At 38.6% G+C, this 15,751-nt stretch overlaps 1 long non-coding RNA gene across 1 annotated transcript; it reads left to right on the top strand.

The window, feature by feature from the left end:
* Window positions 1–6,255: 6,255 nt before the first annotated feature.
* Window positions 6,256–12,686, top strand: LOC133538559 (uncharacterized). The gene is made up of 5 exons (XR_009803038.1): window positions 6,256–6,323; window positions 10,412–10,487; window positions 11,403–11,480; window positions 12,011–12,088; window positions 12,618–12,686. It is a non-coding gene; the product is annotated as an uncharacterized LOC133538559 (long non-coding RNA).
* Window positions 12,687–15,751: the final 3,065 nt, after the last annotated feature.

Below are 15,751 nucleotides of genomic sequence, written 5' to 3'. Positions count from 1 at the left end.
GCGGCAAAGGCAGCACCTTTATAGGTTGCCCTTGTTTTTGATAATCGAGGGAAATTCTGCAAACATTCGCGAGAATGGTTGATCTCGGAATATTCGGGATGGTTGGCAAGTGTGATGCTGTCAAGCGGCATTCATAAAAAACTTGCGGGCCCCACTATCATTAAATATTCATATTAAGGTGCGGGCCGCGTGTCTGAGACCCCTGGTTTATACATAGCACAAAGTAAAAAAAAAAACTCTGTATGCAGTGTTATTTCATTTTTAAATTTCAAAACAGCTCCCATTGTTTTCTTTATTTTGTGAAACGGGTCAAAATGGCTCTTTGAGTGGTAAAGGTTGCCGACCCCTGTTCTAGGGAAAATGTCATTAAAATATTGAATTGTATCAACACGCATTACACTAATGCCATCTCTTGCTCGAGAGGAATCTGTAAGGCGGTGCTATTCAACTGGTTTTCTCGCAGCTAATTCTGAAACAACAGTAGAATGTTAAAGTTAAAGTACCCATGATAGTCACACACACACTAGGACCATTGTAAACACTTTGGCAGATCCTGGCATTGACGATTTAACCTTGCCAGCAAACACAGAACACTGAAGTCCGAATTGGTGATTTGCATAACTGAGGCGTTCCTCAAGGTACCGCTTTAAGTACTCTCCTTTTCGGCAGTTATTTTTTTTCTTAATGTAATCTATGTAAGTAAGTGTTGCTGTATCTTGTTTACGTCACATGCAGTCAGCAGTCATTTATTGTATTTATTTAGTTATTTTAGTGGCAGTGTTGTGCCAGCAAGCTTTTCTTTGCTGGCCTAACATAACCAGAAATAATGATCCTAATTAAAAATAAAAGTAATTTTTTATTTACCTTCTCTAATCCTCTAAAAGTATTAATATTCTCTTTATGTCATATTAAGCTCCTTCCAGTGCTGTTGTTTTTAGGTTACAGTTTTTATCCAATCAGAATTCAGCTAGCTTATGTTGCCATGCTGTACCAAATCTGCCAGAGCCTGTTATGCGCTGTTAGTGAACGGGCACATACAGTTGATAGATAATCGCGATAGCCAATCAGATCTCGAGTTTTTGTCGGTAAGGCCTTCCAGCTGGCCTCACGTTGAACGTGAGATTTAAGCGCCCTGTGATTGGATACTCACTGGTTTGAGCCACGGCGGTGCTATGTAGATCAGCGGAGCCACACCCGGGACCGTTAGCGGATTAATTTGACAACGCATACAGTTGATAGACAGTTGCGATAGCCAATCAGATCACAAGTTGTTGACGGTAGCCTATGTGGGTAGCCTGATGTTAACGGGACTGTGATTGGATACTTGTCATTCCAAAGTGAGTATACAACCACAAGTTGCAATTTTAATTTACTAAAGCAGGAAGTGTTTCGCCCTAGCTAGCGGCGAATTCACCAATACTCACTTTTTTAACGCCCAAAGAAGGAGAACAAAACGTTGATTAGGTGGCAGATATATATATGCAAGGCCATTTTCAAGAAGGATATCTGCCACCTAATCAACGTTTTGTTCTCCTTCTTTGTGCGTTAAAAAAGTGAGTATTGGTGAATTCGCCGCTAGCTAGGGCGAAACACTTCCTGCTTTAGTGAATTGCAACTTGTGGTTGGAATATCCTTCTTGAAAATGGCCTTGCAAATATATATTCTTTAAAGAGAAACTACCTCTTGTTAGACAATGTCGGTCAAACCCGGTAGCTCGCTCAGTTCTGGCGATGAATTGGCAAACGCCCGCCACTCCCACTCGACTCATCGACTACGGGTGTCAGAATAATTGTATCTAAGTTATCACAAAACTTTTGTGTTTCCATCAGTTCCCGGCAAAGAGACAAAAGCCGTCTTTGATCTTACCAAGCAAAAGGCTTGTAAAACTGCTCTGTGTACGATGGGAAGCGACATGAAGGTGTCTGTTTCTTTGATCTATTGTAATCTACAGGAAAATCTTGTCTTGACCCGAGACCTACAAAGCGGAGAGGAAGCAATCAGAGTGTGGTACGATGCTCGCCTCTTTGAGCTAAATTGAATCTGTTGAATTCCTTGCTTCTTGTCTGTTTAAATAGATGTCATCGGTGTTTGAACCTGACAACCAGGGCCACCACTGGCTTATACGGCGTCGAATAGGTGTTACAAATTGTGATTTCCAATATTTTATTTCGTTCTTTTTTCACGTTTAAAATGTTTTTTTATTTATTTTAATTTTGACAGTACACCCTAAGACATGTTTTAAATGCTGCTGCGGGTTTATTGATTTTTAAATGTATGTATACAAATGTATATATGTATGTATACATATGTATGTATGTATACAAATATATATGTATGTATGTATACAAATGTAAATATGTATGTATACAAATGTATGTATGTATACAAATATATGTATGTATATATGTATGTATACACATGTATATTTGTATGTATACATATGTATATACGAAAGGATTGCACGCCTCCTCTTTTATTTGGACTTTCCCTGATTACATGGCAACAGCTGTTTCTAAGGGAAGAGGGGTCATAAACAGCCGTTGCCCTTGGTCACATAAATGCGCCACAAAATAACCCGTTTTGTACACTGTTGAGGTGATCGATGCCCAGTAGTGCGTAAATGTGTTCCTGTATAGTATTTCTCCAGCAATGGTCATGTGGGGACATAAACGATGGTATTTTGAGAGGTCAAAGCCTAGGTGGGAAATGCACGGCTCGCCACTAAAAAATAGTGTTCATCAATGTTCCAATTTGTCTTTTTTTTATCATTTGGGCTATTTAATCGGTGGCCTGCAAGCTTAGTTCAAAAAACATTTCATAAAAACACAAGAGTACTTTTCATAGATATAATCTTTGACCAGCATTTTTGCAGAAGGTCTTTAAAAGCAGCGAATTATAGCTGACAAATTAGACCAAAATCAGACATCTATTGTAGTGGACGCTCGTTCCCCAGAATTGACAAACTAAGACTAATATTAAAGGGAAAAGTCTGGCCCTCAGATCCTTAGCTTTCTGGAACTGTGGCCCTCAAATCAATTGTGTTGAATATCCATGCTGTTCATACAGCAACCATTTTGGTCTGGACTTCAACCTTTGACTCTGGAGTCCAAAATGTAAGCATTGTTTTTTTTAGCTGTGGTATTCAATCAGTCCATGTTGCAGCAGACATTACACGCTTCATTTCACGCATTTAGCTCACACATGCAGTGACCTTTTTAATGTTGCAATACATTACAAGCAGATTAGTCTCTTAAAACCAGCACTAAAAATGTTAACGAGGTATAACATATGTTCCACCTGCTGCCTGATGTGTATTTTAACTGTGTGTGTGTGTGTGTGTGTGTGTGTGTGTGTGTGTGTGTGTGTGTGTGTGTGTGTGTGTGTGTGTGTGTGTGTGTGTGTGTGTGTGTGTGTGTGTGTGTGTGTGTGTGTGTGTGTGTGTGTGTGTCTGTGTGTTCTTGTATTTCTACCCTTCTTGAGACATCAACAAGGAAAAATGCCTTCCTTATGAGGATTTGCACCCCTGGTGGTGAAATCTATCAAAATTAGGGTTGTTCCCAAAAGGAGGGATTTTTCAAATTGACTGTGTGTCGGTTTTAAAAGTGCTCCCCCTCTGGTCAACATACGTAATAACCAGTGTGTGTAAGGAATTGGCCCAAAAAAAGAAAAACAATATATGTATGTAGAGACATACTGTAATAACTTGAAGTAAATAATGACGATTAAAAACCAGTTATAAACAAAAAAAAGAACTAAAATCAGTCTTTTTCTTACAATGTGTCGGAACAATTTCTCATATTATTTCTGTTTCTGTAATGTTGCAGTATTTTCTAGTAAAATGATTACTTTTTTTATGTAAAATTATTCATTTTTAATGCAAAATGGTGACATTTGTCATATAAAATTCTGACTTTTATCACAGTATTGTCAGTTTCTTTTGATGTTCTTGTAAAATAGTGACATTTGAGTAAAATGATGACCTTTGTCATAATTTTGCCAAGTAAAAATTCAGATTATTATTTTAATATTGCCCAAATTTCAAAGTTTTCTTATAAAATTGTGGCTTTTGTCGAGTTAAAATTACGACACTTTTCATAAAATTGCCCAAATTTTAAGCTTTTCATGTAAAATTGCCACTGTTGTTGAGTAAAATTCCAAATTGTATCATAATATTGCACAAATGTTCAGTTTTTCTTGTAAAATTTTGACTTGCGTTGAGTAAAATGACGACTTTCATTATAATACTGCTAAAAGTTTTTCTTGTGAAAGTGTGACCTTTTTCTTGTGAAATTCCAACACATTTTTTACAACAAGTTTTTTTATATTTGCATAGTACGTCTATATTATTAATGTTGTAAATAAAAATCTTTATAACTCTAGAAAGGGTGGTCCTAAAGAGCTAGGCATTATTCAGAGGTCTCAAGAAGGTAAAAAGTACAAGCGTGTGTGTGTGTGTGTGTGTGCGTGTGTGTGTGTGTGTGTGTGTGTGTGTGTGTGTGCGTTTGTCAAAGTGACATATGGGGACATTTTTATGAAATTTCACCTTACATATGAGGACCTGTTGAAATATGAGGACATTTTCCATGTCCTCATATTTCCCGCAATGCTATCGTGTTCTAGACCCTCCCAGCATGTTCCCAGACCAAAAATCTCTAAAGTCTTCATTTGTCAAATTTTCAGAAAAAGTGTGTGAAAGTGTGTGTAATTTTTTGGGTCACTTTCGATTTTGCCCCTAGTGGCCATCTTTGCTATTATGACACACACACACACACACACTTGTCCTCATATGTCATATGTCCTCATATGTCATGTGGGTCAGAAACTCACACACTCCAACATTTGAAAAACATCTAATCATTACAGCAATAAACATACTTTTGAAATCTAAATCAAATAACACATTTTCAACTGATCTGATGATCTCAACCTTTTTATGTTAGTTTTATCTATTCATTTGGTTTATCTGGAGAGGATTTGGGCTAGACAGTTAGTAATAAAGGGATTATGGTGATGATTTAATTGGTTTGATTCAGTATTTTACTGTATTGGGCTTTTTGCTATTCTGTTGTCTAAAATACAATGCCGCACAATAATTACTTTAAATGTGCCTGAAAAAAAACCTTCAACCTTGATTGAGACAAAGGCGATAATTCAAATGCAATTCAAACTACATCCACTATTTAATATTTTCAAATGGTTACAATAGCACATGATTTTGGTATTTTTATCTTTGGGACAAATTTTGGATTCAATTGGCGATTGTTTTTGGAGGTATTCACTTCACATTGTGTTCAAGATGGTTACTTCCGCCCACTCTGAAGAGTCTCGGCGTCTGATTGGTCCAATTTTCAGTTAGGCGCTGCCTGATTGGCCAGTGGATGATGTTTGCTCCTAACAGAGGGCTAAATCACTAGTTAACTATTTTCATCTTGGAAGTTATACAGCTCACGTATCACACCTAATATTGAATATATATATAAAAAAGGGTTTTCCCAAAGGACCATTTATAATCGAAATACAAAACTTCACACACGATTTTGAGCACAACAGAGCGCTCAGTGAACAGCACTTCCGGGACCTGCATCACCTGAGGGGGACATCTATCTTGGTCACAAACCATCTTTGACAGTCTTCAGCAGCATGGTTGAATCAGGTGAGCATAAAATGGAGTTTAACGTAATTAAATAGACCAATGTTTTTTAACATAGGAAAATAGTTCATTATAAACAACAGTTAAATGTTTGTTGTTATTAATCGCAATCAGATTTGATTTTATGAGGTTAAATTAAGCATTTCAGTTCTGGGCCAAGGCCAAGGCATTTAAATTTTTTTTTTTTTAAGTTGCATGGAAGATTATAAGTAGCAGTGATTGTCACACACTAGGTGTGGTGAAATTATTCTCTGCATTTGAACCATCACCCTTGATCACTATGCAAGTAAACCTTTTCTTCATTTTAAACAAGACAGACTAGAGTTCTTCAAATTGTTTATACTTTTTCTCAAATACAAATATTTCAAGCTGATAAGCACTGTGGAGTTGGCATGTTACTGATATTGTTATATTAGTACTTTGTTTGAGAAGCTTCATGGCTGCATTGAGCCTAAATTTAACAGTTTTTGAAGGGTTTAGTTCTTTGTTTTATTTCTGTGTCACTGACTTTTTTCATTTTTATGTGTGGATTTGTTAGGCGCATCAACACATGATATAGACATCGTGCCCAAAAGAAGAGCGAGACATAATCCTGAGGCTGAAGCCACCGAGTTTATTTGATCTGGATGTGACAAGTCTTGTTTTAAGGCCCAGTGGATCAATGATTGGAAAGGTATGTCTTGTTATGTAACATATCAATGGTAACTGTATCAACATCTCATTTGGATCATTTCCTTATTGTCTAATAGAGGTTGTATTATATGGCTTTAATTAGAAGTGTTTGGAATAACAGCGTTCCACGTTCCAAGAGCTAGCTTCTGTAGCCGAGGATCGGACCGCCAAGTGCCCTGCCTTCGGCTGCCGCCCAGCTCACAATGCACCCGACCTCTATGGCCCCTCGGAGTCTTGTTCACGAGTGGGGGAAGAGTGGATCGTGAGATCGACAGGCGGATCGGTGCGGCGTCTTCAGTAATGCGGACGTTGTATCGATCCGTTGTGGTGAAGAAGGAGCTGAGCCGGAAGGCAAAGCTCTCAATTTACCGGTCGATCTACGTTCCCATCCTCACCTATGGTCATGAGCTTTGGGTCATGACCGAAAGGATAAGATCACGGGTACAAGCGGCCCAAATGAGTTTCCAGGTCTCTCCCTTAGAGATAGGGTGAGAAGCTCTGCCATCCGGGAGGAACTCAAAGTAAAGCCGCTGCTCCTCCACATGGAGAGGAGCCAGATGAGGTGGTTCGGGCATCTGGTCAGGATGCCACCCTAAACACCTCCTAGGGCACGTCCAACCGGTAGGAGGCCACGGGGAAGACCCAGGACACGTTGGGAAGACTATGTCTCCCGGCTGGCCTGGGAACGCCTCGGGATCCCCCGTGAGGAGCTGGACAAAGTGGCTGGGGAGAGGGAAGTCTGGGCTTCCCTACTTAGGCTGCTGTCCCCGCGACCTGACCTCGGATAAACGGAAGAAGGTGGATGGATGGATGGAGTCAATAAACTATTTCCCGTCTTCCGAGTAGAACAACTCTCAGGAAACGTTTTTTACCTAAGTCCAGCGGGAGGAACAGATCTGCGAAGTCCGACTGGATTAAGACCCGCCGCAACATTAGCGATGATGTCATCAGCGAGGTCTGCCATCCGGGAGGAACTCAAAGTAAAGTTGCTGCTCCTCCACATGGAGAAGACCCAGATGAGGTGGTTCGGGCATCTGGACAAGATGCCACCATTCTTAGGGAGGTGTGTCAGAAATGTTCAACCGGTAGGAGGCCACGGGGAAGACCCAGGACACGTTGGGAAGACTATGTCTCCCGGCTGGCCTGGGAACGCCTCGGGATCCCCCGGGAAGAGCTAGACGAAGTGGCTGGGGAGAGGGAAGTCTGGGCTTCCCTGCTTAGGCTGTTGCCCCCGCAACCTCACCTCGGAAAAGCGGAAGATGATGGATGGATGGATGGATGGTATAACAGCGGTATATGAAAACGATGTTACTAATGCTGTTACTTTTACCGGTAACGAGTAATCTAATAACTTTTATGTACGCTACAACGCTGTTACGATGCGTTTGATGTAATGTGGCATGCTGCTTTTGATGTGATTGTATGTCAACAAGACAGCGTTAGAAGCACAAAAGGTTTAGTGCAGGTAATATCTTTTTACTAATGAAAGCAACCCCCGGAAGTAATTACGAACACGATATCAAATAGACAGAGGCCTCATCCACACGCGAACAAAAACATTCAACAGAACTGTCTTAACTGCCACTGCTAAGCTAAAAAATACAGCTGAACTATTCTGCTATGTCTGGGCGCTGACGTCCCACGTCACTTGGCAAAAGGCACGGCTTTTTAAAGGCACACACACACACTGCACTCATGAAATGTCTCTCAACTGCATATGCTAGATATTTAAAACAAACATTTTTCAAGTAACACATTAATTACAAACCCCGTTTCCATAAAAGTTGGGAAATTGTGTTCGATGTAAAGATAAACGGAATACAATGATTTGCAAATCCTTTTCAACCCATATTCAGTTGAATATGCTACAAAGACAAGATATTTGATGTTCAAACTCATAAACTTGATTTTTTTTTGCAAATAATAATTAACTTAGAATTTCAGGGCTGCAACACGTGCCAAAGTAGTTGGGAAAGGGCATGTTCACCACTGTGTTACATCACCTTTTCTTTTAACAACACTCAATAAACGTTTGGGAACTGAGGAAACTAATTGTTGAAGCTTTGAAAGTGGAATTCTTTCCCATTCTTGTTTTATGTAAAGCTTCAGTCCTTCAACAGTCCGGGGTCTCCGCTGTCATATTTTACGCTTCATAATGCGCCACACATTTTCGATAGGACTGCAGGCCGGCCAGGAATGTACCTGCACTCTTTTTTTATGAAGCTGAACACGTGCTGAATGTGGCTTGGCATTGTCTTGCTGAAATAAGCAGGGGCGTACATGAAAAAGTTGGCGCTTAAGTGGCAGCAAATGTTGTTCCAAACAGATGGGTAACTTACAGATGTGTAAGTTACCCATGCCTTGGGCACTAATGCACCCCCATACCATCACAGATGCTGGCTTTTCAACTTTGCGTCGATAACAGTCTGGATGGTTGGCTTCCCCTTTGGTCCGGATGAAACGGTGTCGAATATTTCCAAAAACAATTTGAAATTTGGGCTCGTTAGACCACAGAACACCTTTCCACTTTGCATCAGTCCATCTTAGATGATCTCGGGCCCAGAGAAGCCGGCGGCGTTTCTGGATGTTGATAATTGGCTTTCGCTTTGCATAATAGAGCTTTAACTTGCACTTACAGATATAGCAACAAACTGTATTTAGTGACAGTGGTTTTCTGAAGTGGGCTTCACGGTGGCAGAGGGGTTAGTGCGTCTGCCTCACAATACGAAGGTCCTGCAGTCCTGGGTTCAAATCCAGCCTCGGGATCTTCCTGTGTGGAGTTTGCATGTTCTCCCCCTGAATGCGTGGGTTCCCTCCGGGTACTCCGGCTTCCTCCCACTTCCAAAGACATGCACCTGGGGATAGGTTGATTGGCAACACTAAAAATTGGCCCTAGTGTGTGAATGTGAGTGTAAATGTTGTCTATCTGTGTTGGCCCTGCGATGAGGTGGCGACTTGTCCAGGGTGTACCCCGCCTTCCGCCCGATTGTAGCTGAGATAGGCACCAGCGCCCCCCGCGACCCCAAAAAGGGAATAAGCGGTAGAAAATGGATGGATGGATGGGTTTTCTGAAGTGTTCCTGAACTCATGTGGTGATATCCTTTAGAGATTGATGTCGGTTTTTGATACAGTGCCGTCTGAGGGATCGAAGGTCACGGTTATTCAATGTTAGTTTCCAGACATGCCGCTTACGTGGAGTGATTTCTCCAGATTCTCTGAACCTTTTGATGATATCATGGAGCGTAGATATTGAAATCCCTAAATTTCTTGCAATTGCACTTTGAGAAACGTTGTTCTTAAACTGTTTGACTATTTGCTCACGCAGTTGTGGACAAAGGGGTGTACCTCGCCCCATCCTTTCCTGTGAAAGACTGAGCATTTTTTGGGAAGCTGTTTTTATACCCAATCATGGCACCCACCTGTTCCAAATTAGCCTTCACACCTGTGGGATGTCCCAAATAAGTGTTTGATGAGCATTTCTTAACTTTATCAGTATTTATTGCCACCTTTCCCAACTTCTTTGTCGCGTGTTGCTGGCATCAAATTCTAAAGTTATTGATTATTTGCACCAAAAAAACGTTTATAAGTTTGAACATCAAATATGTTGTCTTTGTAGCATATTCAACTGAATATGGCTTGAAAATGATTTGCAAATCATTGTATTCTGTTTATATTTCTGTTTATATTTACATCTAACACAATTTCCCAACTCATATGGAAACGGGGTTTGTACTTAATTTAATAATTAATTACATTTATGAAAGAGTAATTCTGTTTGTAATTGAATTTTTTGTCAAGTAACAACTATTATTATTCCTTTTTAAAACAGATATTCCAAACATTGTTAATTGATAAACTGTTTTATCAGGATATGGTGTATTTGCTCTTGCATCAATTTAAAAAGGTTCTTTTGTGGTCGAGTACCGAGGGAAGTTCATCTCAAGACATGAGCGGGACAAGAGACAGAAACCCTCTATAAATATCTTTACTATTTATCTGGCATTATATGCTCATAATGTTAACAACAAAAAGTGCTGATAATGTTATAATTAATAAGTTCTAACATTATTTTTATGTGTTTTGTTGCAGACACCAACTGTTGATGTTCTATCTCAACATTCTCCAGATTCATGTGAGCGATAAACCGACTTCATCCCTCCAACAGGTTATTACTTGACTATTTTACTAACCATCCATCCATCCATTTTCTACTACCTGTCCCTTTTTTGGGGTGGCGGGGTGTGCTTGAGCCTATCTGAGCTGCATTCGGGCGGAAGGCGGAGTACACCCTGGACAAGTCGCCACCTCATTACACGGCCAACACAAATAGACAACATTTACACTCACATTCACACACTAGGGCCAATTAGTGTTGCCAATCAACCTATCCCCAGGTGCATGTCTTTGGAGGTATGATGAAGCCGGAGTACCCGGAGGGAACCCACGCAGTCACGGGGAGAACATGCAAACTCCACACAGAAAGATCACGAGCCCAGGATTTAACTCAGGACTACTCAGGACCTTCGATTTGTGACACACATGCACTAACCCCTGTACCACCGTGCTGCCCTATATCTGCTAAAAACTTGACACAACCTATACTTCAAAAGACATTTAATCCTTTTAACCTCTCACAGATCAGTTTATATGACAACATGTTTTAAGCGTACATCCATGTTAGTCAGTGTGGAAATAACAACTCATGTTTAGCAAAACAGGAGATGTTACAGGTCAGCAACATGAATTCTGTATGTGATCACTTGTCATGTACTCATATTGTTTGAACTAAAAAAGACTTCAGTGTGTTTCATATAAGGTCCTCATATTTTCTGAACCACATTAGTGTGTGTTACAATGTTTAATTCAAAGCTTTAAAATGAGTGTTTCAATCCAGGTCCTCATATTTTCTGAACCACATTTTAGTGAATGTTACATTCTTAAATAATAGTCTAAGAGCTAAAACGCTATAATAATCTTTACTGTTTATGTAGAATTATATGCTCAGAATATTATTAACCAAAGTGGTTGTTAATGTTATAATTAATTAGTTCTGACATTATATTTTTGTGTTTTGTTGCAGACACCAACTGTTGGGGTTCTATCTCAACATTCTCCAGATTCAGATGTGAGCGATAAACCGACTTCATCCCTCCAACAGGTTATTACAAGTCTATTTTTACTATATCTGCTCTAAATGTGACCCAACCTATATTTTGAAAGACATTTATTAATTTTAATCTCTCACAGATCAGTTTATTTGACAACATTTTCGTAAGGGTACATCCATGTTAGTCAGTAAGGAGTTTGGAACTCATGTTTAGCAAACAAGAGATGTTACAAGTCAACAACATACATTCTACATGTGACCACTCGTCATGTCCTTATATTGTTTGAACAAGAAAGACTTAGGTGTGTTTCATATAAGGTCCTTATATTTTCTAAACCAGATTAGTGTGTGTTACAATGTTAATGTCCAAGCTTTAAAATGAGTGTCTCAATTTAGGTCCTCATATTTCTGAACCAGATTTTAGTGTGTTTTATATTCTTAATTAATTGTCTAAGAGCTGAAACTCTGTAATAATCTTTACTATTTATCTGGCATTGTATGCTCAGAGTTTTATCAACAAAAAGTGCTGATAATGTTATAATTAATTAGTTTTGACATTATATTTTTGTGTTTTGTTGCAGAAACCAACTGTTGAGGTTCCATCTCAACATTCTCCAGATTCAGATGTGAGCCATTAACTGACTTCATCCCTCCAACAGGTTATTACATGTCTATTTTTACTATATCTGCTCTAAATTTGACCCAACCTATATTTTGAAAGACATTTATTTATTTTAATCTCTCACAGATCAGTTTATATGACAACTTTTTCGCAAGGGTACATCCATGTTAGTCAGTAGGAAGTTAGAACTCATGTTTAGCAAAACAGGAGATGTTACAAGTCAACAACATAAATTCTACATGTGAGCACTCGTCATGTCCTTATATTGTTTGAAGCAAGAAAGACTTAGGTGTGTTTCATATAAGGTCCTCATATTTCTGAACCAGAAAATGTGTGTTACAATGTTAATGTCAAAGCTTTAAATTAGTGTCTCAATTCAGGTCCTCATATTTTCTGAACCAGATTTTTGTGTGTGTTACATTCTTAATGAATTGTCTAAGAGCTGAAACTCTGTAATAATTTTTACCCTTTATCTGGCATTGTATGCTCAGATTTTTATCAACAAAAAGTGGTGAGAATGTTATAATTAATTAGTTATGACATTATATTTTTGTGTTTTGTTGCAGAAACCAACTGTTGAGGTTCTATCTCAACATTCTCTAGATTCAAATGACAGCCATAAACCGACTTCATCCTCCAACAGGTTATTACATGTCTATTTTTACTATATCTGCTCTAAATTTGACCCAACCTATATTTTGAAAGACAGTTATTAATTTTAATCTCTCACAGATCAGTTTATATGACATCATTTTCGTAAGGGTACATCCATGTTAGTCAGTAGTAGGAGTTTGGAACTCATGTTTAGCAAAACAGGAGATGTTTACAGCCGGTTTCTGCAGCGCTGTTTTCATTGATCAAAGTATTTTTTCGGTGTCGTGTTTTGGTACATACTTGTAAATAGTGCGCAAATAATAGGCTATATAATATATATATATATATATATATATGTATATAAATACATTCAAACCCCGTTTCCATATGAGTTGGGAAATTGTGTTAGATGTACATATAAACGGGATACAATGATTTGCAAAGAATTTTCAACCCCAATTCTGTTGAATATGCTACAAAGACAACATATTTGATGTTAAAACTGCTAAACATTTTTTTTGCAAAGAATTTAGGGATTTTACCATCTAGGGTCCGTAAAATTATCAAAAGGTTCAGAGAATCTGGAGAAATCACTGGACGTAAGCGATGTACTGCATTAAAAACCGACATCAGTGTGTAAAAGATATCACCACATGGGCTCAGAAATACTCAGAAAACCACTGTCAGTTACTACAGTTGGTCGCTACATCTGTAAATGCAAGTTAAAACTCTACTATGCAAAGCAAATGCCATTTATCAACAACACAGAGGAACGTCGCGGGCTTCGCTGGGCCCGAGATCATCTAAGATGGACTGATGCAAAGTGGAAAAGTGTTCTGTGGTCTGACGAGTCCACATTTCAAATTATATATGGAAATTGTGGACGTGGTGTTCTCCGGAACAAAGAGGAAAATAACCATCCGGATTGTTATAGGCGCAAAGTTCAAAAGCCAGCATGTGTGATGGTATGGGGGTGTATTAGTGCCCAAATCATGGGTAACTTACACATCTGAGAAGGCACCATTAATGCTGAATGGTCCATACAGGTTTTGGAGCAACATATGTTGTCATCCAAGCAACATTATCATGGACGCCCCTGCTTATTTCAGCAAAACAATGCCAAGCTACGTGTTACTTCGTAGTAAAAGAGTGCGGGTACTTTCCTGGTCCGCCTGCAGTCCAGACATGTCTCCCATCGAAAATGTGTAGCGCATTATGAAGCGTAAAATACGACAACTTAAGCTCTACATCAAGCAAGAATGGTAAAGAATTCTACTTTCAAAGCTTCAACAATTAGTTTCCTCAGTTCCCAAACGTTTATTGAGTGTTGTTAAAAGAAAACGTGATGTAACACAGTGGTGAACATGCCCTTTCCCAACTACTTTGGCACGTGTTGCAGCCATGAAATTCTAAGTTAATTATTATTTGCAAAAAAAAAAAAGTTTGAGTTTTAACATCAAATATGTTGTCTTTGTAATGCTTTCAATTGAATATGGGTTGAAAAGGATTTGCAAATCATTGTATTCAGTTTATATTTACATCTAACACAATTTTACCAACTTTTTTGTATATATATTAGGGCTGGGCAACGATTAAAATTTTTAATCGAAGTTAATCGCACTATTTCTCTTATTAATCGTGATTAACTGCATTGTATACGCAAAGCCCAATAATGAATTCAAAAGTAGTGTGTAGTGCACCTTTATTGGAATATTCTCCCACATGAACAAAAGCGCCAAAACATTTGTTGTGCAAACACAATTTAAATCAGTCCTTGTTAAACAGTAGCAGTTAAATAGCATATTTTATGAAAATCAACTCCAAAAATGTAAATACAAACATTTAAGCTTATTGCCACTGCCAGGGTATTTAGGTTATCCTGTTTGTTATGGAAAATAAATATAATCTACATACAAATCTCTGAGCCACAATCATAACATCTGAACAGGCAATTTCTGAGGTAACAGCAGAAACATTTTTTTTTTGATCAGGGATCTTATGTTTAAAAAACTTATATTATAGGTAGTGGGCTGTTTTAGGGAATTTTTGATCAAATTATCCTTAGTAGCAATATTAATAATGTTGTGTTTATTCTGCGTAGTGCACTTAAAATAATTATGACCATATCTGTTTGCTTGGTGCTTTGATAAACTGAACGCATATACATGGTACTATATTGTAATGTTATGAGCCAGGGGAAAAAAGAACTACCCTACCCAGCATGCAACAGGAGTGACGAGCATGCGCGGTAGCCCGGGATAGGTTGTGTCCCAATGACGGCATCTTGTATGTTGTGATATGCACGCTCTGAAAGCAAACGTTAAGAACTCAGCCAACACTCCTGGTCTGCATTATTCATAAATGGACAGACAACACATATACTCCGCTGCTTCACAAAGCACAATATGTTAAATGTTTACTTTTACAGTTTTCTAATTCTTCCCTTCAGATTGACAGCAGGACAAATCGCTGGAAGTGGGTATGTCTCAAGCTTCTTCCACTTGGTCCACTCCAAAGCGGGGTAAATAAATAATCCACATCATTTACTAGAATATTATATTACGTTTTGCACCTTTTCACTGTGTTATAGTCATTATTCCTTCAGTAAGAAATTGTATTTTGTCTCCTTTATGACAGCTGCAAAGGGGAAGAAGTGGAAGCAGTTGAATGACACATGTTGCATTTTGTAACTGGCAACAAAGTACCAGGTAAAAAAGATTGTGAAGCCTCCCTCCATAAAGAACTAGTAACTCTACAGGACAGAGATTGGCTTGACATCAAGTACTACATCCATAACAGAATTATATTTAAAAAAGGAAAAAAAAATGTTTTCCCACATCTTCTGTGGTAGTTTGAGTATGTTACCAGCAATTAAAAAAGCAAAATAAACAGCAAGCGTTTTGTATTTATTCCAGATAATTATTAGCGACAAAATCCACAAAAACAATTCAGTTACACTTAATCGACAATTACATTTTTACCCATGTTTCTTTTAAACTCTTCTTGGTTTTAGATTACAGTAGCATGGGATTGGGATTTTTTTTTTAAATGACAACACATCAACTAAACCAACTCAGGTGGTTTTGTTAAGTCTCTGATGTCATTA

The sequence above is a fragment of the Nerophis ophidion genome, linkage group LG20 (genome assembly GCF_033978795.1).
Source record: "Nerophis ophidion isolate RoL-2023_Sa linkage group LG20, RoL_Noph_v1.0, whole genome shotgun sequence".
NCBI lineage: Eukaryota > Metazoa > Chordata > Actinopteri > Syngnathiformes > Syngnathidae > Nerophis > Nerophis ophidion.
The sequence above is the reverse complement of the archived record's forward strand: the minus strand, read 5'-3'. Positions and strand labels throughout refer to the sequence as shown.